The 21,563-nt window shown below is 47.5% G+C and overlaps 1 protein-coding gene across 2 annotated transcripts in view; it reads left to right on the top strand.

Annotated features, from left to right (window-relative positions):
- The window catches only part of SH3PXD2A (SH3 and PX domains 2A), a 372,422-nt gene that overhangs the window by 207,113 nt on the left and 143,746 nt on the right, over positions 1-21,563 (top strand). The window lies entirely within an intron of this gene.

The raw sequence follows: 21,563 nt of genomic DNA, 5'->3' as shown, positions 1-21,563 counted from the left end.
TTTGTGTGTGTGGGAGGGGACTCAGGGCTGGGGCAGGGGGTTGGGATGTGTGGCGGCGCTTACCGGGGGTTGAGGGGGGTACCTTCCACTGGCATGTCCCTGCAGCCCCTAGATGGAGTGGCCAGGGAGGCTCCGCACGCTGCCCGCAGGCGCCGCCCCCGCATCTCCCATTGGCTGTGGTTCCCAGCCAATGGGAGCTGCGGAGCCCGTGCTTGTGGTGGGAGCAGTGTGCTGTGCCCCCCTGGCCACCCCTCCCCCTAGGAACTACAGGGACATGCCAGTCGGAGCCGGGTAGGGAGCCTGCCAGCCCCCCCAACCTAGCCCCCCAGCACCAGCGGGGGTCCCGGGCTGCGCGCCGCTTCCCACCCCCCCTCAGCACCAGTGGGGGTCCAGTACTGGGCCACAGACCACTGCCCGCCCTCCCCCCCCAGCACCAGTGGGGGGCCCATGCCACGCATCCTCGCCCGCCCACTCCAAGCACCAGCCGGGGTCCCGGGACACCACCTCCCAGCGCCCATGGGCCGTGAATTTTTGTTTACTGCCTGTGACCTGTCCATGACTTTGACTAAAAATACCTGTGACTAAAAAATAACCTTACTAATAGCCACAATAATGCCTGGCTTAACAAAAAAGAGAGATGATAATTTTCCAGGTTAGGAAAACAAAATCCTCCCAGAGCTAGGGGGAGCTGTAATTTGTTCAGAGCCAAGCTAGGTTTCTTGCCAGTGACCCAACGGAACATTCTGAAAATATTATTGAATTTCTTAAAATAAATTTGAGAAATAGAAATAGGGAGACCCCTCAGGACATACAAAATCCTGGGACGGACATTCACTTTCAGTATGTTAATTTTACCCAGACTGAGGGTTAGTGAACTCCACCTCCCCAGATGGTTTGCCAATTTGGCAATAATTGATTCTATATTTATCTTAGGGAAGTCTTGAATATTTTGGGGAATCAGTGTTCCTAAATATTTAATATAAGAGGATTGCCCTTGAAAGTCCCAATTGGAGAAAAGACCCTTTGTGGGCCTGTTTGTTAATGCCAGATATTTCTGATTTACCCCAATTCATTTTATATCCCGAGAGGAGTCCAAACGTATTAATAATGGAAAGAAGGTTAGGCATGGTAACCTCGGGCTTAGTTGCAAATCCAAGAGCATCATCCTCCCAGAGCATAATTTTGTGCTCTGTTTAGCCCACTCTGATACCACAAACATGTTAACATGCTCTGAGGACAATGGCTAAAGGTTCTAGAGATAAACCAAACAGAAGAGGAAATGGAGAGCACAGGTCCACTTTCCTTTGCACTATAGGTCAAGACTTTTGACTAGCTCTTTAGAAATGAAAGCCATGCTTCTCTGCTCCCCTTCATCACCGGGGCTGGATTTTTAACCACCAAGTGCTCAAAAGCCTGCACAGCATGAAGGCATTTCTGATCAAAATCATCCTATACGTTTGCTCAGAAAGAACAAACATCTGCATACCGATTTTCAGGTGACGCCTGTGTAGATCTGATTGCAGGATCGGGGTCTAAATGAGCGAACTAAGGAGAAGACTGAAAGCCACCTAGTGGGAGGCATGTTTATCTACCCTAATTTTTTGGGGCTGTTTTTGATTATCTCTGATTGCTTGATATGATCCGTTCTGGTGGTATCCTGGCTGTGGCTCTCTGATCTGTGGTCCTGGGGGGCTGCTGTGTTAAGAAGAAAATGTGTATATGATTCTGAGTTGAAAATGTGTTCCCTGAGCCACATCTTGCAGTTTTTTAAACTGCAGTGTTTTGAATCAGTCTATTTGCTGTAGGGGGCGCTGCCTCACACCTCTTCCCCGGCAGTACCCAGAGCAGCTTCTGTATGAGCCAGCAGCACTCTGAGAGGCTGCTCTTCCTTCCTTGATGCAGCTCTACAACAGCGCCCCTGCTGGTTGCCTGCTGCATTGCAGAGGAGGGAGGAGAGTAACTTTGCTCATTGATTGCTTCTCAGCCAGGCTGTGGAAGCCTCAGGGAGAGCAGGTTAGTTGTTCCTAGACCTCCTGTGCCTGAGCTTATGGAGCACCTACCTCCACCCCCCTCCACAGCCACCCAAAGCAGCCTAGGAAAGGAAAAACTGAGAAGAAGCTGAGAACCAATCACCAGTCATGGCTCCCTGATTCTCTGACCCAACCTAGGTTACAGCAACCTGGGGACTGCTCTAATTTATGCCAGCGGCTATAATCCCCAAAAGATCAAATATTGCCTGGGGAGAGCTGGGAATTTTGATCCAGTTACTTAAATGTGGCCTGATCCTGCGAGGTGCTGGGAACCCACCACTTCCACTTCAGTCAGCGACACAGGCCCTTCGTTTCTTCATTGTCAGCTTTGAAGGACATGTGCCTAGCTTGATTGCTTCTGGATTTATTGAAGTGAAGTTTTCTGCCCAGGCTGGGAATCTGACTTTTGTGCCTGTGGTATTTGCAGAGCACTTAAGTCCTTTCCCATCTAGATACTGAACCTCTGCCCAAGGTGCTGGTCTCTTCGGATTTGTTTTTATTTTTGTCCCTTTCAGCACTTCTGATATGTCCTATAAAATTCAGAAAATCAGCAACTGCAGCTGGCCAAGGACAACAAGTGCATTGCTAGGGGTGGCAGCTTTGAATAAACCTTATGCATGCATTGTGAATCTTGTATGTGTGTTTTAGACGGTATATCTGAGGCTGAGTTTTTCACAAAAGTAAGACCATCACTGAGTTTACCACTGTCTCAATTTCCTTTGCTTCGCTGGGCCAAACTCTATTGTCAATTACACCCGCACTACAATCCCAAATGAAATTTGGCCTGGTACTGTATGAGCTATAGAATTGTCCATAGCTTTTAATCTCTCTGACTCTGTCTAGTAGCCAGTGCTTTCCGAAAAGTTTAGTTAGGGTATGTCTACACTACGGGATTAATCCGAATTTATATAATTCGAATTTAGGAAACCGATTTTATAAATTCGAATGTATTCGGCCACACTAGGCACCATTAATTCGGTAGTGTGCGTCCAAGCTACCGTAGTAGCATCGATTTCCAGAGCGTTGCATTGTGGGTAGCCAATAACATTGAATTGCCAATAACATCGAATTGCGGCCACACTAACCTTAATTCGGATTAACAATACCGATTTTGACGCTACTCCTCTCGTCGAGGAGGAGTACAGAAATCGAATTAAAGGGCTCTTTAATTCGAATTAAATGGCTTCGTTGTGTGGACGGGTCAAGCGTTAATTCGAATTAAAGCAGCTAAATCCGAATTAAAGTCATAGTGTAGACCAGGCCTTAGTCTCTTTTTCTACATCAGAATTCACTTCCTTTTTCTGCAGCATCTGTCTGACCTACTTAATTTAAAGCAAAAGAGGAGAACTTGAATTGACATAGATCAGTTTTCATGATCTGTGTATGGGTGCTGTAGTATGAGTGCTAATAATTATATATACACTTTTAAAATGTCATCATTTTCATATCCCTTTTTAATATAGAATAAGGAAATGAAAGTATGAATAAGACATCAAAAGGCTTGTTCTACATAGAGATCAATGGAGAACCAAAAAGCTGAATTGATTGATAGCTTTACAAGATATGGGAGCTCTTTTTGCCCCAGTTCTCTCTAAAGTGGCATAGACAAAAATAGGAATCTTGAATTGGTCCTTTGATGATTGTCATTACTGAAGATTTAATTGAGGGAAAGCAGGCTATTTAACAGAACTTTCTGCTGACCTGGGCTGCACATTAGTTATGAGATTGGTAGGGTCATTGCTCAAGCATCCATGTACCTAATTGGTTAGAAGAATTGCTAAAAAGTTAGAAGGGGCCAAATTGGATAGGTACCAGAGCCTAGCAGGTTGAGCTATGGGCCAGGAAGGCTCTGAGTTCTAATCCTGACTCTGCTGCAGATATTGAATCACTCTGTGTTTCAATGTCTCCCTTTGTAAAATATGGACAGGGGCGTTGGGCGGCTTATAGTACTGCCAGCCCCTAGCATTCAAAAATCATGAGATTGCCTTAAAAATCATGAGATTTTAAAATGATAATAAACATTACTTCCTTCTTATTTTGCCTTCTGATTTTTGAGCCTTTAGGGGTCACATGTAGGGAGAAGGGCACGGGCGGTCAGGCCTAATGGTTAGTCAGAAGCCTGGAACCAGAGCTAGGATCAGAGTCAGGTGCCAAGCTGAAGGTTAGGGCCAGAGCCAGGTAGGTGTAGGATCAGGGACCTGGAGTGAGGCAGGAACAAGGAACAGATGGGGATAAGGAGGGCAGGAACAGGCAGGTCCATGATAGCAGCCAGCCAAAGATTCCTCTAGTTGCTCGGACAACTTCCCAGGCCTCTTTCTGGGTTAAATAAAGCTTCCCAGCCAATCAGAAGCTTTGTGGGAGGGGCCCTTTGCAGGCTAGAGCTTTGCTGGCCCCGTTCTCCAGTCATTTAGGCCAGCTGCTGCATAGTGGCTGTCATCTGAGCCCTGCCCAGGGACCTGCAGGCCTGGGTCCCTCACATCACATTTCCATGATTTACTCTGCAACCGGGAGGGCTAGGCATGTACTTTCTGCAAATGAGAACTGAGAATGGCACGTAATCTCACAATCTAGGAGCTGGGACTTTAAGAACAACACCAAGTATCCTGAGATTCACAGTAAAATCACAGCACCTAACACAATGGGCTCCTGATCCAGGACTGGGATTCCCAGGCACTACCACCGTACAAGTAAAGACTAATGATAATGCTAAAAACTGGACCTCAGTTAAAAAGCGGGATGCAGAGCCATTGTGCCCCAGAGCTCCTGTTCTGAGCGGCTTGTATAAAACACCGATATCTCGGTGTGCAGAAATTCTGCCCACCAGAGGGCGTGCGAGCTTTTGGACCCAATTTTATTGTGACACGTTAAATTCAGAGCCCTGCAAACTGGCCTCTTTTCTTTCTTTCTCTCAACAGACCGCTAAGTGGGAACAGAGCAAAGCGATAGCGGATTGTTTATTGTGGAAACATGCCACTTTTAGTAGATTTACATGCATCTTGCTGGAGCTCCTGATTGCTCTCTATTTTTGTTTTCAGCCAGTTACTCATCCTGATACATTGTTGGTATATGTCTGGCTGCGGCTGTAAAAGATTCGAGCAGGGAGGTGATGTGGGCCAAAGCAGGAGAGACAGAAACCAGCTGTCAGGCAGCATTTCTTCCATTGCTTTGAGGCATACCAGCAGGCTGTGTCAGTCCGATGGTGCCTGTTGCCTAGTGGCTGAGTTTGCAGTAAGACTAGTTCGTAGCTCCCTCAAGGCTGGATCGTTTAGCTAAGACATGGCTGGTTGTGTTGAAAATTGGTGAGTGTCAGCCATGCATTTAGGGTGAAGGGAAATAACATTGATCACCTCTGTTCTCCACCCTGAGAAATCAGCAGCCTCTTCTGAGATCTATAGATGCCAAAATCCCAGATCTAAACACCTTCCAAACTTTCAGAGGATTAGAGTCTGAAACTAGATCAGGATCTGTATTTCTTGAATGGGACCCTGTCTGTTTAATGGTCTGGACTAAAACCCCAGAATGGAATCCACTGGAACTTTGGGGCTGGGGAGTAAAGAATCCAAATGCATATGTGGTTCTGGACTTCACAGTTAGCGCTCCATGGAATGGATCAAATCAGCTCCCCTGATCTGAACACAGCTGAATTCTGGGCAGGTTAGAGATCTGGATTCATATTTTGTCTCTTGTGCCTATCTCTATTTTTGGCAAGTATAAAACATCAGAACCAGTAATTCGCTGCCTGCTAAATAATCTACTTTATTATCTAGGCTCTGGTCTGGATTTATGGGTTTTTAAGGTTACTGTGCTCCTTGCAATTACATCAGAGTTACAGCTGGGGAATGAGTTCTGGCTGCAACACATGGTTCTAATTTGTAGTGTAGATAGGAGTGTAATCATGTTCCGTAAGGGGGCTAAAGCCTTTGAGCTTATCTTCTATATTTTTATAAGGGTTTCCCCGCCTATCTCTGCTCCTATGCCCTGCCTGAGCTAAAACAAGTGCTTCCGATGACAGGTACGTAACATGTATCCATCATGGCTTGCTTTCTGTGTCCTGCACCTTTAAATGGAGACAGTTCACCTCTGCTGCAGAGGCAGCTGCTATGTTTTGTTCAGCTGCAGCCCATTACAGGGAAGATGATTGTGTGCGTGCACACACACACACACACACACACACACTCCGCTCTCTCCCGGGGACCTTATTTTTGTTCTTTCTTGCTTTTATTTGTTTATTGTATTCCTGATACAAAATGGGTTATCCAGGCTGGAAGTACATGGTTGCTCTTGCTATAGGGAAAAACATAATGGTGAGCAGTTCTTGGAACTGTTTGAACAGTAAAGAGGAGCATTTTGTAATGCCACTAAGAGAGAGACAATAGGATAGATTAGATAGACAGACAGGCATGAGATTAGATTAGATGACATTGGCAGACAGACGTGAGCATAAACTAAGCATATGGGTCTGGAAAGTAGATTATTTTTCTCAAAACTCAAGAAGAATAAAAATAGTGGAGTCAAATTCATCCCTGGTGTAATTCTGTTGAAGTCAATGGTTTGCAGCAGGAATGATTTAACACTATTAATTTTAATGGCCAGCCCTGTTACCTCTGTTACGCAGTATTATTGGCAGTATCCATGCAGTGGTATTTGAATTAGGGCTAGACCAGCGCTGCAGTGGCTGACATCCCCGGAGTTTTGCTTTGGGCCCATCTCTGCTCGGAATATGAGGATTTGGCTTCTCATTTGAGAAGGGGGGAACGGTGCTCAGAAGAAGGATCCGTTTGCTATTGTGACTGGCGAGGTGACAGTCAGTATTTCGTAGGGACTCTTAAACTGCGTACAATTGGTCTGGAAGGCCATGTCCTGTCTCAGCAATGGCGGATGGACTAGAACAGGGATTCTCAACCTTTTTCTTTCTGAGGCTCCCCCCACATACTATAAAAACTCCACGGCCCACCCGTGCCACAATAACTGGTTTTCTGCATATAAAAGCCAAGGCCGGCATTAGGGGGTAGCAAGCAAGGCAACTGCCTGGCACCCCATGCCAGGGAGGCCCCCCATGGAGTTATATTGCTCAGGCTTTGGCTTCAGCCCTGGGTGGCGGGGCTTGGGGCCCCAGACTTCAGCCCCACGGTGGGGCTTAAGCTTTCTGCCTGGGCCCCTGGGAGTCTAACACTGGACCGGCTTGGTGGCCCCCCCTGAAACCTGTTCGAGACCCCCAGGGGGCCCCGGGTTGAGAACCACTGGACTAGATGACCTCTTGAGGCCCCTTCCAGTCCTACATTTCTACAGTTCTATGTCTGTGCTAAGAAACTGGCTGCCTTGGACGACACGGCAACCATCCCTGCTCCACCTCTCATACCAGGGTTGAGAACTGTTGCCTTGTTAGTATAGACAATATACCAGCCGCCACTGGAATCAGCGAATAGGCACCCTTGTGTTGTTGATGATCCGCTGATCTGAGAGACTGCATGTTGCAGACAGTGAGAGACCGCATGATGTTCGGTGGTGGTATGTTAAATGGAAAATAAACTGATGCCAGATCTCCCTGAACTGGATTAGTTATGCAAGACAAAGGGGGGCAGGAGTCAGTGGCTGGCTACTGTTAGGGACAAGGATAAGCATGTTAATCATCTGTTGATTTTTTTTTAAAATGGCCACTGCAGGCGTCAGCCACACACTGTTAAAAAGGGTGTTTAGCACAGCCACCCCCGCAGACAGCAACAGGACAACATCGTCCAAAACTGGGAGGGGAGTCGGGTGTTTCTCACCAGTTGTCAAGCACAGCTGAAAATAGAAGTGCAGACACCGCTGAAGTCCCTGAAAGAGAAGTCCCAGGTCTCCTTGTCACTTCACAGAGTGTAGTGCACTGGAAGAAGCTGCTGCTTCCTCTGGGAAGTCTTTGCAATAATTCCATTTAGAACCCCCCCTCCTCCTCCGCACCTCTGCGTTATAGTTTCAGTATGTTCCTCCCCACGTGCTTTACTGTGAGGGATATTTGCATGAAAACAGGATTATTGTTTGAGGGTGGGAGCAGAGGTCCCATTGAAAACGACTCTCAGTGGGACTCGTGGGTCCCTCAGGCACTTTGGGACTTTCAAAAATCTCACGTGGAGTCCCCGTCCTCTGATTTTGCAATCCGTGATGTCCTTAACTGGGGATGGGGAATGAGCTGCAAGGAGCAGATCAGTTCTAGAGCAACAAAGAGCCTGTTTTCATGCAGGTGCCCTTATTAATAAAGAGCCGGGGGAAGAACAGTATGGAAATGCAGGCTATAGAAGCAGCAACTCTGTTTCTAACTAGGCTGTTTTCCTCGAGGCATCAGCTGCTCTTTAACTTCTTGCAGAAGGAAGGGAAAGACAAATATCCCTATGAAGATAGGATCCACATGGCTTTGGTCAGAAATTACAGACGCAGAGCTGGACAGTTGGGAAGTATGTACGGTACGCCAGCACAACAGATGCTAAATAAACCGGATGGCTTGGCTTCTCCAGCTGTCTCCATTGAATCTCGTTAGTTTAGAGTCTTGTTCTAATCACAAGTTCCACTGCAGGCAAACCTGGCTACCGCTGAATCACCCTGCTGGAAACGCAGAACAAAAACGTTCCAAACTCTCTGACGTCCTCATGGCCTCTGCCATAGCTTAGTGCTCTTGCCTAGACCTGAACTCTGGAGGAGCGGAGGTGGAGCATTGTCAGTGGAGGAGGTTTCCTGGTTGAGAAACTCTCACCCGGATATTCCCTCAGGACCCTATTTCACTGACCGTTAGCAGGTTGGTGAGAAGCATAGCTTTTGGTCAAGTACAGTTTAAAATCTGGGCTGTCACTAAGGAAGCTTTTCCTTCCGGTGAGTTGGGGTGGAAGGAACATGGGGGTGGGCTGACCGTGAGTGTTTGTGCTGTCCTCATTTGCGAGCAGTTTGATTTCAATGTATGTCGTGTGCTCAGCTGCCACACTGCTGGGCTCACATAACATCATTTAAACAGCAGTACTAATGAAACAAGCTGCCTTTGATGTAGCTTTGCTGTTGCCTCTAAATGTATCAGTTAGAGAGCTAAATCCTCCAGAACAGTAGCTGCACCCTCAGTTCTATGGCGTAAATGCCTTTCTGAGTACAGAGCCAGCCCCCCACTGTACACATAAATATCCTATGCATAGGGCCATATTTGGGCTGCGGGGGGGGGGGGGGGGGGATTCACTTCCCAATTGCCAAGAACATTCAGGGTTGCAATACAGAGCTGCAACGTGGTCCCCACTCCACCATTCCATAGGATGAAATGACCGTCTCTGCAGGAATCCATGCAGTCACAGATCCAATTCTGGGTGCTGTTAATGTGTCTGCTGGTTTTTGAGCCATCAGGGTTCATGTTTTCAGGCTTTTCTCCACAATCATGCGGGCTAGAAAGTTATATTTCTTTTGAAATAGAAGCAGAGAGTTTCATGGAATCACGTGACTCCACAAGCTGAGGCTTTTTGAAAAAACACCTTGCAATAAAACCATGAGAAGAGGCAACGCTGCATGTGACCTATGCATGTGTCCTATCAGAACTACCCAACAGAGCTCCAGTTTTGAATATCAATTACTCACAGCTCGATGCTTGTGGACAGTCCACAGGCCAAATTATTTGGCAAAGAATTTCAAATAATGAGACTATTCAAGACATTTCCAAACTGTTCGCTGGACAGAAAAGAGGCTAAATTTGTCAATAAAATAATTTGTGACTAATTCTACACTCAGCTCTAGTATCTAATGTTAACTGACTAGATCAGGAGCGAGTGAGTATGAGACATACTTGAGAACACTAGAGAGAGTATCAGGAAGGAGTCCGGGAAGAAGAGAAAAAAGCAACCAGATGATGGAGTGTTGACATCGTTAGTTTGCTTAAATGCAGAATCCAATGTAATGCAAGTGCCTGCTTGCATACTTCAGCTGAAATATAACAGAAGGCAAGAGATGAGCTCACTCCGCTCCTCTTTAATGAGACAATCTCCCCAACAGTTGGTTAAATATCAGTTTACTTAGCCATCCTCATTCTTTACCAGCTGTTTAGAAAATCCTGATCTGGGCTGAACGCTGCGTCTCTCCTGGACTTGTTTCCTGATAAAGCACCTAGCTGAGTGTTTTTTAATGGACTCTGATGGGAGCTAGAACAGAACATCCATATTTCAGAGGCAGCCTTATTACCAGAAAGGCTTAAAGTGTGTCTGCAGAAAACCCACAGCATGAGGCTGGCATTTGGGAGGCTAGATCTGACTTATGGCTGGTGAGGATCAAAGCCCAGAAGAAACGCAAACAGAGCTGTGCTTGAAAGTCTGGGTCCTGCAGATGTAACATCCTTGTTATAGCTGACCTACTAACATCTCTGACGAGCCATCAGATCATTAGTCTTGTTCTTGTTATTGTAACATTCGCTAAATCGGCACTTGAAATTGCAGACACCAAAACCCGTTGTGCTTTGTTCACAGTGTCTTTCACTGTAAATGTGCCTTTGATGCTCACACCCTCTAAAATAGACCTGGCATTGCCTTGAGGGGATCCAGAGATAAGCTACGGGTGAATGTAAAAGAATTATCTTTTTTAAACAGGGTAGGAAAAAAAGCACTAGAAAAGGACCCCTTCCTCTTTAAACAGGCTCTGTCTCCTGCTCCAAGCCACTGAGACTGAATGTGTTTGGTCTCCACTGCTCTGAAGAAAAGCTTCTGCTTTCTAAACTGGAATTTGGAAGGCATTTTCTCCAAGTTACAGAAGATTTTCATACTCTCAGCGTGTTTGCTCGCACACACCACTCTATTCTGCTGGCTCAGAGAGCTGTGATGCTCTTCTTGGAGGAAGTTAATATGTATTTTTAATTACCTAATGGCTCATGAGAAGAAGTGGTCAGGATGCTACTCTGGGACTCAGGAGACATGGTTCCAATTCCCTGTTCTGCCACAGACTTCCCGTGTGACCTTGGGCAAGTCACTTAATCTCCGTGCCTCAGTTCCTCATCTGTGCAATGGGGATAATAGCCCTACCCTGCCTCTCAGGAGTGTTAGGAGGATAAATACATTATGTTGTGAGGTGCTCAGATACCACGGTAGTGGGGGCCGGATAAGCATCTTAGATAGATTGGTATTAGAGAGCTGCATGGCTTTGAAATGGGTACAGCTAATAATAACCCTGCCAATTGGACAGGTATCTGGTTCCTGAGGTGCATCTGCCCAACTCCCTGACTGGAAGCACTGACAGAGCTATGTTCGGAAACACATTTACATTTGCAGCTATACTTTCTTTTATTCAAACTGTATTTTCATTTTATTATTAGTTATTGCAGAGGACGATTGTGAGCCTCTTCCCACAACCCTGCTTGCTACCGGGACCCTCTGTGCATGGATCTTCTCTCTCCCTTCCCTTGTGGGACACCCAGATTCTACGCAGGGGAATGGGCAGGCTAAGGAGGGGGGAGGGGGAAGGGGGCAGGCTAAAGTATGACATACTCCGTGGGAGCTGTTATATACTGGTGCAAGTTAGAGTAGCCCTGAGACTGCTCTAGTTTGCAGTATGGGCTGGCCTGGCCTGCAACACCCTCAGGATCTGGGAGGATAGAAGTCGCCTAAGACCTGTCCCCTGCACCTCCCCAGATGTGCCAAGTACAGGTCTGGTGCATGTAGGTATCTGGCTCAATATTTTAATTGTGCTGTTATCAAAATGCTTTAGGCAGGTAAAACTCTCTGGAGCCCCTTCACTGCCCCATGTCCTCATTGAGGAGAGGCTCTTGGTGAGTCGTTGGTTATGGTAAATAAATGAAGCAGCACATCCCCTAATGTAAAAGCTCACATTTTTCAGGATAAACAAAAGAGACATAAATTACTGACACTCGGAGCTGTGCCCTGGCCTCTAATGTATGCTCAGTTCAGTGTTCCAGCCGTCGGATTTCATCTGGACAGTGATTTAGGAGGGAAGAGCTTTTATCTAATTGCGAGATGAGGCTCTGTGGAACTCCCCAGACACTGCTAATGGATGAGATGCACAGCCGGGCTTGCGTTTTTTGGTTGTTGTTTTTTTTAAGATGGATGAAACGGAGGAGTGAGATTTCTTGTTGCCTTAGTTCGGCCACTCGGGCCGGGTTTGCTTTTTACGCAGTCAAGAACATTCATTTAGTGACCAGCGGTGCTTTCAATTTGACAGGTAGCGACGTTTCAAGATGCGTGGGAGTTCACATGCGCATTTGCATACTCTAGGCACAGTTCTGTGAGGTGCTGAGTGCCCTGAGCTCCCATTGAAATTGATGGGATCTGCTGGGTCAAGCCCACTGTCTCTTCCTTTTCCTGAGAGCCAAGCAAGCATTTTTGTGCATTCCCTGCCTATCTCCCATTCTTCCGACAGAGAGAAGCAGGCCATGGCTCACACTGGAGCTCATCAGTAGCGTTCGTGAGCTGGCCAGAGGAAGTTGCTTAAGAGTGACATATAGCATGAGGTGCTCTTCTGAAGGTTGGCATGAGGAGAGAGGGGCCAAGCTAAGTCCATTAACTGGGCCTGCTGTATGGTTTTGTGTGCTGTAGTGAGGTATGTGTTATTAAAGGAGAATTGCATTGAGCTTCAGTGGACGTGGGAACCAGAGTTCAAGTACATTGGGCAGGGTGGTAACCAAGACGCTTACAGTGACACAGCACTGCCAAATATAGATGTTGTAGCACTCGGTACAGTACATATAGGGAAGTAGCTTCAGTCTGAGGAATGAATATAGACAGAGTGCTGATAACCCGCTTATTGGCAGCATGACGTGCTTTGTGCTCTGAGTTTTAACCCCGTTGTAGGATAGATTTCTCAGGGCTGATATGCCCAAATTCTGCTCTCCATTGTACCAGAGTTAATCCAGAGTAGCATGAATTTCAGTGGAGTTACTCTGGATTTACAGCGGTGTAACTGAGCACAGAATTTAACCCCGAGGTTCACATGCAGTGGTAATGTCAGAATGGTAACGTGGCAGATTCTAAGGGAAAGATATGGTACTGTTGTCTCTGATCCAGCTTCTGGCATTTTGGGTAACAATGGAAGGAAAAAGTGCAGAGAAATGAACCACAGTCCGTGGGATCAAAGAGACCTCATCAACATTCTAGTGTTGTGAGTTACAGAGAGAGTGACAGCTTAAAAGAAAAGGGGAGGGGGTGCTGTAATTCCTGCAATTGACTACATTTTTCCCCTCACCCACGTCCGATAAGATAAATGATAATGTGAACAATTGCATCAGTTACAAACTGCAAATGCTCATTTCGCCTTAACAGACAGAAAGACCCTCTTTGTGTTCCCGGCCTCAGATACCTGCTGAATCAAAGCTCATTTTGAAGGAATGGGGAGACTCATAACTTTTCTTTTTAGCTTAATTAAAATGTCTTCTTCCTTAGCCGGCCAACTGGATGGGAGTAATTAGATTCTGCCAGCCTTCCTGTACATTTTTATGAAACCAGGACACAGACTAAGAAATTGGCATTGGAAAAAATGTGTTCCAAGGCCTGATGGGAATGAAAAGTAATAAGCATTAAGAATTGCTCAGGGATTTATACAGAAGGAATTGGATCACTTCATTCTTTCACTGCAGAGGGACGTGAATTGCATCTAAATCTGGATCCAAATTTGGGTTCCCCAAAATTTGTGGGGTGTTTATATTAGGGATTTGAGTTTGCCCAGTAGGTCAGTGGTCCCCAAATTTTTCAGGGTCCCCCGGTAGTGGGGTCACGGCTCCCGGGGGGAGGGTGTCAAGGGATGCGGACAGGGGTAAGGGGGCCGAGGCTGGGGCCGCAGCTGGGGGCAGGGCTGGGGCCAGGAGCGGGGCTGGGAATGGAGCTGAGGCTGGGGGTAGGTCTCGGGCCGGGACCAGGTACAGAGCTGTGGCTGGGCCGTAGTCGGGGGCCAAGGCTGGGCATGCAGCCGGGTCCGCGGGTGGGGGCAGGGCCAGAGCAGAGCTGGGAGCAGAGCTGGGAGCAGAGCTGGGCTGTGTGGCATTTCTTCCCCGCCCCCGATGGGGACTGGCTCAGGCCCTGCCATGCCCCCTCGAACATTCCTCCATGCCCCCTAAGTTTGGGGACCTCTGCACTAGGTAGATGTGGCTACTGTATAGAAGTATGTTGCTTTTTGTCTTCTGTGCACCACATATGCTAGCTTTTTCCTTTCCCCGGGGGTGCTCAACACCTGCTCTGGCCCAGGGCCCGCCCCCACTCCACCCCTTTCTCGAAGGCCCCACGGCACTCTGCCTCTTCCCACCCCCGCTCTGCCCCCGCCCCGCCTCTTCCTGTCCAGTTCTGCCCCCTCCCCCAAGTGCGCCCATGAACTGGGTGCAGTTCACGGGCAGCAACTTCACCGAGTGGGTGCAGTTCCCAGGTGGGGTAGAGGAGCCCGGGCCCTCTCACTCCACCAGGCTCTGACCCAGGGCCTTGGGAGGCTGGTTTGGCTTTGCTCACGCCACGGTGCCTTGCGTCAGCCTCAAATCAGACTCCCTGGGTCACTTCTACCTCCCTCTGCATCCCAGTTGGCCGTCCCTGGGGAGCTCTGCCTTCCGGGTTTCCTTCCCTGGTCCCAATCTCCAGTGCCACAGCTCCTCTGTTCCCTTGAAAAAAGAACGGGAGTACTTGTGGCACCTTAGAGACTAACAAATTTATTTCAGCATAAGCTTCGTTCTTTTTGCAGATACAGACTAACACGGCTGCTACTTTGAAATCTGTTCCCTTGCTTGGTGCGAGATCCATCTATGTCTCTCCTGGAGCTCCCAGAGCACGTCCTTCTCCCTGGTATGCCAGCCCCGACTGAGCTGTCTGGCTGCCTTTTAAACCCCACCTCCATCCCAAGCATGCTCAGCCTGGGCGGAGTGGCAGGGCCTCCTGAGCCCAGAGTTGATCCTTAACTCTCTCCTGTCCAGTGTGGAGTTTATACAACCCATCCCAGCTACGTTTTCAGACAGGCGGCCTCCCTTTTATTAGCCCATGTTGTGCCCGCAACGTTTGTGTCTGAGTGTTCTGTATAAATCAGATAGAGGTGCACAAGCTCAGATTTGCACCTGCAATTCATCATACAGATGAAGAAAGTCAGGCAAATTACATCGTTCCGACACAGAGACGTTGGGCCTGGCTTCCACTGAAGCTCATCAAGGAGCTTCCTCAGCTGGCCAGAGGAAGTTGCTTAAGAGTGACATACAGCCTGGGGTGCTCTTCTGAACCCCTGGCATGCGGAGTGAGGGCCCAAGCTAAGTCCATTAACTAGCCCTGCGGCATGGTTTTGTGCTCTATAGTGAGGTATGTGTTATAAAAGGCGAATTGCAATGAGCTTCAGTGGAGATGGGAGGCAGAGTTCAACTACATCAGCGGCAGGCTTGTGACTGACTGCTGATCCGAAGTGCTGATCCTATCTAACATTAATTCTAGCTGCCAAAAATTATAGTAGCTGAAATTGCAGGGTGCATTTAGAGTGAGATAGCCCCTGTTCTGGAACTTTCTTTCGGGTCCAACTTCATTACATTTCAGATGCTCCCAGGTCATCATAAGTATTTGTGTCAAAGCTCAGCTTGTCTGTCTGAAAGGGAAAATTATTCTGTGTGGTCAGAAAGATTTGTGTATCCCTGGTCGTATATTCCGTGATAGTACAGATTGTATATAATGCTGGAGAGTGTCGAAACGGTCTCTCCGCACCATTTGGTGTGTTTCCAGGTCTGGCTAAGTATATTATTTTGATTGGTGTGATTTTCTAATTCTTAATTACAGTCCCTTTGAGACTTTCCATTGGGGTGAGGAGGTCACACTTCGTAACAGAAGATACTAGCATAGGCTGCTAAGTGAATGATAACAATCATCCTGGGCTGTATAAGTAGGGGCATTGCCAGCAGATCGAGGGACGTGATCATTCCCCTCTATTTGACATTGGTGAGGCCTCATCTAGGGTTCTGTGTCCAGTTTTGGGCCCCACACTACAAGAAGGATGTGGAAAAATTGAAAAGAGTCCAGCGGAGGGCAACAAAAATGATTAGGGGGCTGGAGCACATGACTTATGAGGAGAGGCTGAGGGTACTGGGATTGTTTAGTCTGCAGAAGAGAAGAATGAGGGGGGATTTGATAGCTGCTTTCAACTACCTGAAAGGGGGTTCCAAAGAGGATGGATCTAGACTGTTCTCAGTGGTACCAGATGACAGAACAAGGAGCAATGGTCTCAAGTTGCAGTGGGGGAGGTCTAGGTTGGATATTAGGAAACACTATTTCACTAGGAGGGTGGTGAAGCACTGGAATGGGTTCCCTAGGGAGGTGGTGGAATCTCCTTCCTTAGAGGTTTTTAAGGTCAGGCTTGACAAAGCCCTGGCTGGGATGATTTAGTTGGGGTTGGTCCTGCTTTGAGCAGGGGGTTGGACTAGATGACCTCCTGAGGTCCCTTCCAACCCTGATAGTCTATGATTCTATGATCTTACTTTTCTACATTGCTAGCTGTCAACATCAGCATCATTGTCTGGACCCATTTCCGAGCGTCCATTCGTACAGGCACCATATACCAACCCAAACTGAGACATGCCAGTTAGGGTGCTGTCTTTGGTTCTATCGCAGAGAATGAGGCCACAGTTCAGATGAACTGACCTAGTATAATCTATATTTTTCGACACCATTTCTTGTGTGAGACAAAGAATTAGGACAGGTCCCTTTGATTGCATACCTGTTCACCCAAAGGTAGCACCACCATTCATGGGGCATTCTGAAAAATGCCCTAAATCAGTGGGTCTGAAACTGCAGTGGATTTCTAGGTGATCCATGATGCTCCTTTCGGCACAGTGACGCTTGATGCAAGCACTGTCCCCTTCTGCCAATCCAGTGCGACTTCGGTAGGTGTCTTTGCTTGTTTTTAATCTATCCAGCTTTAAGTAATGCCCCTGTCTGCCTGCTGATTTCTTCATTGTCAGGTGTTTCTTTTTTTGATCACATTTTCTGATGACTGCGAAAATGTAGTGGTAGGAAATATACCGGTACAGAAGGATAGAAACCAACTGTAAAGTAATCTGGAGAAATTAGGACAGTGGAGTCCCAAAGAAACAAGATTTGATCTTAATAAATGTGAAGTCCTTCACACAGGGCATTCGTATAAGTGGCGGGGAAAAACAATGCAGTCACAGCCACGGGTGATATTACAGTTTTGCATAAATTAGATCTATATTCACTGCAGGGAGATTGTGAGATCCTAATTGGTGGGGCTAGAAGGAGACAGGGTAACAGAGCAACTCTGCCTTAAAAAGTGTTCCACAATTTGAGAGATTTTAGGCTTAGGAAATTGTACTGTGTAATTACCTGGGTTAGTAAGGGTTTATGACTGAGAATTTTAAACCAGCTCCCGCATCCCAATATGATACAGTATTTGCGAAGGCTCCTCCAGGCAATTTCGGTCTTTGCTCTGCTGGTGTTAGAACCAAAGAGGATGTTTTTAAGTCTGCATGCTGTGTGCCGCCAGTCTGTAATCAGTCCAGAGACAGCCGAAGGTAGCTGGCAATCCAGCACAATTTACTGGATGCTCTGATATATTTTAAAGTTTTGCTGTTATTGGCAAAGCTTGGTTCGAAGAATAGTGATTTTAAAAAAAAACTTCCAGAGTTCATGAACTTGTGATAAATTTCTTGCACTGTTATTTATTACTCTGAGTAATAAACTGAAGGGTCCTTCTGCACTTTACTTTGTAGAAGCAAGCCGATAGCAATGTCATGGCTAATAAAACTGTTGTCTGATAGAGGAGCTGTGTAGCTTTTATAATCAAATGCAAGGGTATTTGATATTGCCCGCCGGTTAACTCAGGACATGCTGCTGAGATAAATAGACATAGGAAATTACTGTTTACTGTGTGCTGGGTTTTGTTATCCTGACAACGGAAGATCAGATTTGATAGGGTGGTCAGATGTAATGAAGAAAAGAAGGACTGTAGTCACTGAATGAAGAAATCAGAATTCGTACAATGAGCTTGATCCTGCCTTCAATGCACGCAATGAATTTCTACATATCTTGGAAGATCATTTACCTCTCTCAGGGCTGCATAGACAACAGCTGATTTTCAAAAATGCACCTGATGTGGTTTCATTTGTGAGAGGCAGGATCTGCCACTAAAAGAGAGCATCAAACCAGTCAGGGCAGTGGAGGTATTTAGCAGCCTGAAATCTGTACTCACACAACGGCCATCTGCTGTCTGCACCCCTACTCTCTCAAGGTGCAGCTTCTGTTGCACATAATGTGGTCAATAACAAAGCAGGAGCAGTGAGAGAGAGAGAAGTGTAAGCAACGTGTTAATAAGGGTACATCTACCCAGGGATCAGAAACCCACGGCTGGCCTAGGTCCGTTAACTCAGGCTCGCCGGGCTCCGGGGCTAAAAACCTGCTGTGTAGATGTTTGAGTTTGAGTTTGAGGTAGTCTAGGACCCTGTGAGGGTGGAGGGACCCACAGCTTAGACTCCAGCCCAATCCTGAATGGCTACACAGCAATTTGTAGCCCTGCAGCCCAAGCCCCGCCAGCCCGGCTTAGCTGACCCAGGTCATCCGCGGCCGTGCTGTGGGGCTTTTATCCCTGTGCAGACTTACCCTTAAAAGGCCTGAGAAGAAACCCAAACCACCCTGCCAGACACCATACGATATGTCACCATGAGGCAATTTAAAATCGTGTGACACAGTACATAGCATTTTCTCCGCTTTGCCGGGCTTTCTCAGACTCATGAGGCCTGGACAGTGTCTGGAAAGGCCAATCACTCTTCTGTTACTTTGTTCATTTATAGTCTTTAAAAGTGGCAGCCTGGGATTCCTGCTGAGATTCCCCCACGTGCTCATCCCAGCACCAGCTATTCATCTCACAGGGCCACAGGCTTTCCCTTGCAGTGACTCCTCTCTGGCACCACGGGCCCCTGTGGTGCCACTGAGTGCAGGGAGATGGGCTGCCTGTGGGGCCAGCCGCCAGGGAGGAGGCGGCACACAGGAGTTGGCCATGGCACCTGGTAGCCTCGGGGCCTTGCAGGCAGGGATGTGAGGGGGAAGGAGTGGGGGGAAGGGAGGCTCAAGGAGGTTGGGGGTTTATGGAGAAGCAGGGGCAGAAGGGGTGATGCTGTTTCAGGATCGCACCCAAATGGGCCCCCAGGGCTCCAGGCTCCCACCGCTTCTCAACAGCCTGCTCACCTCTGCCTCTCACAGTCAGACTGCCCCATGTTCCTCCTCCCCCAGCTCCGGCTGCCCCTGATTCTCGCCACTGGCTGCCTCAGTTTCCCCAGTTGTCCTGGCCCTGCACGGAGCGAGAGACGGGCTCCTGCCTCCCCTATACCTGCCCTCTAGGGGCTTGCCACTGGTGACAAATGCCCCACACGCAGCAGCCCGAAGGCAGCTCTGGGGCTAAAGGTACGTCTGCAGGAGTATAAGCAGCAGTGTAGATGGTGAAACATGGCTTAGGAGAGTAGAGTAGAGTACAGACCTGAACCCCCAGGCTATGTACCTTTTGTGGCTGTCTACACACCCAGGCAATGCTTCCCACATCCGTACTGCAGTGTCGTTTCCTGCTGCCTCCCAGCTGCCAGAACCGTTCACAACCGTGTATAGCTACACACCACGGTGTGGATGCAGCCTGCCTTTCATTGCGGCCTGTAGCTACACATACCCGACACACTGCCACCAGTGTAGACATGGCCTAAGTGTGTGAGGGGGGAGCAGTGAACTCCTTGTGCTGTTGAACCTGCTGGCCGGCCCGAAAAGCATTCCGGTGTTTTGGGGGGGTTAATCCCCTCTTTCTTGTTTCCACCGTAGAAGGTAGAAGGAAGAGGAGAAAAGGAGAGTGGGAAATAAAATTGAGATTTTTTGGTTTTCATTTAATTGAACACCTGAAAATTCCTGCAAAACTTTTGGAATGAAACTGATTTTTTTCATTTCTTTTGACATTTTGCACAGAAAATACCTGCCTTTTTCCAGCCTGCCCTAATGTTTGTGCGGCTTAGTATCCTAGTATTTCATTAATAGTTGATCTATGTCAGTGGTTCTCAAACTTTTGTACTGGTCACCCCTTTCACATAGCTAGCCTCTGAGTGCGACCCCCTTATAAATTAAAAACACTTTTTTATATATTTAACACCATTATAAATGCTGGAGGCAAAGCGGGGTTTGGGGTGGAGGCTGACAGCTCGCGACCCCCCATGTAATAACCTCACGACCCCTTGAGGGGTCCTGACCCCCAGTTTGAGAACTCCTATGTGAATGTTGCCTCTCGCACAATGGAAGGTGGGGCCTGAGCTGATTTGCCTTTTGACATCCCCTGCTCTATGCATTTGACTAAATGCAGGTTAAAGTACAGAGTCGGCATTCATGAGATCTGGCTTCCTGGCTCTGCCTCTGGCTTGCTGTGTGACCTTGGCCCAATCACTTAACATGTTTTAATCTCCCCATCAATAAAATGGTGATAAAGTGACTCACTTTTGTTGAATGTGCACTGATAGTTGTTGAGTCCATACAGACCTTTTCTAAATGATGCCTCTTTCTTAACAAACTGGGTGTTTGCTCGCTTGTACATCTTTCAAAATATAAATACATATTTCAGCTTAAATGGACAGAAGAGACTCAGTATCCATTAGGAAAATATACCATATAGCTTGTATCCTGTCGGATGCTGGATGTGGCGTATGGGACAATCGGGAATGGTGAAGTATTTACTTAAATTGCTAGTTTCCACTGCACTGAGGAAGTCAAAGGCACTGAGGGCATTATAGCATTTGTTGGTAATTTCCGAAGTACAGTAGCATTTTGAGATGAGAGCCCTTCTCCTGTAGTTTGTACATGCAGAAAAATCACTTAGCTAACATAAATCAGGCTTAAATTGCTTTTAAGGGCTCATGGAGTCTCTCTAAAGGAGGCAAGATGAGGAAACCTTTCCCCCAGAGCACTATAGGTTCTCCTCTTTGTAAGTCCCATTAAGGTTTGATCAAAGACCTTTATAGGCTTTTCATTATGGCCTGGTTATATATAGTTGAAATTCAACAGTGGCTTTTACAGTCATCCCAAAAATCTAACAATAGGTGAACTTAAGCAAGAATCTACCCAACAAAGAGAACAACTTAAGCACGAGGAATAATGTAGGTTGTTCTAACCCAGCAATGCCTGATTTTTTCAGCCTGAGGACCTATGCCTATGTATCCCATGACCGACTCACTCCTCGGGGTGTCATTTCCATGACATTTCAATGGACCTTTTTTTGTAATCCCAGCAGCACCATCTCTGGGCTCTGCTTGAGGGATGAACGTATTTCTTCAGGAAAGGTCAGGATGCCACAATCAGTACTCGAGGGCAGATTCCTGCCCTGTTTTTTGTGCTGTGCTGCCTGAGGCAGTGCAAAGAGAACACAAGCCTGCTGAGGATTGCTCTGGAGTGGGTGAGTCGCTATGCCTGCCTCCCCACTGCGCCTATGCCCGCCTGCCCACAGAACATGGTGCAGGGGGTGGGTCAGGCATGACTGGAGCAGGTTGGACTCTGGCTGTCCCCAGCTGGCGTGGTGCTTTGTAGGCAATAGCCTGTTTGTGCAAAGTAGAAC

Source organism: Emys orbicularis, chromosome 7 (assembly GCF_028017835.1).
Source record: "Emys orbicularis isolate rEmyOrb1 chromosome 7, rEmyOrb1.hap1, whole genome shotgun sequence".
Classification (NCBI taxonomy): Eukaryota; Metazoa; Chordata; order Testudines; family Emydidae; genus Emys; species Emys orbicularis.
This window is presented reverse-complemented; position numbering and strand designations above follow the sequence as displayed.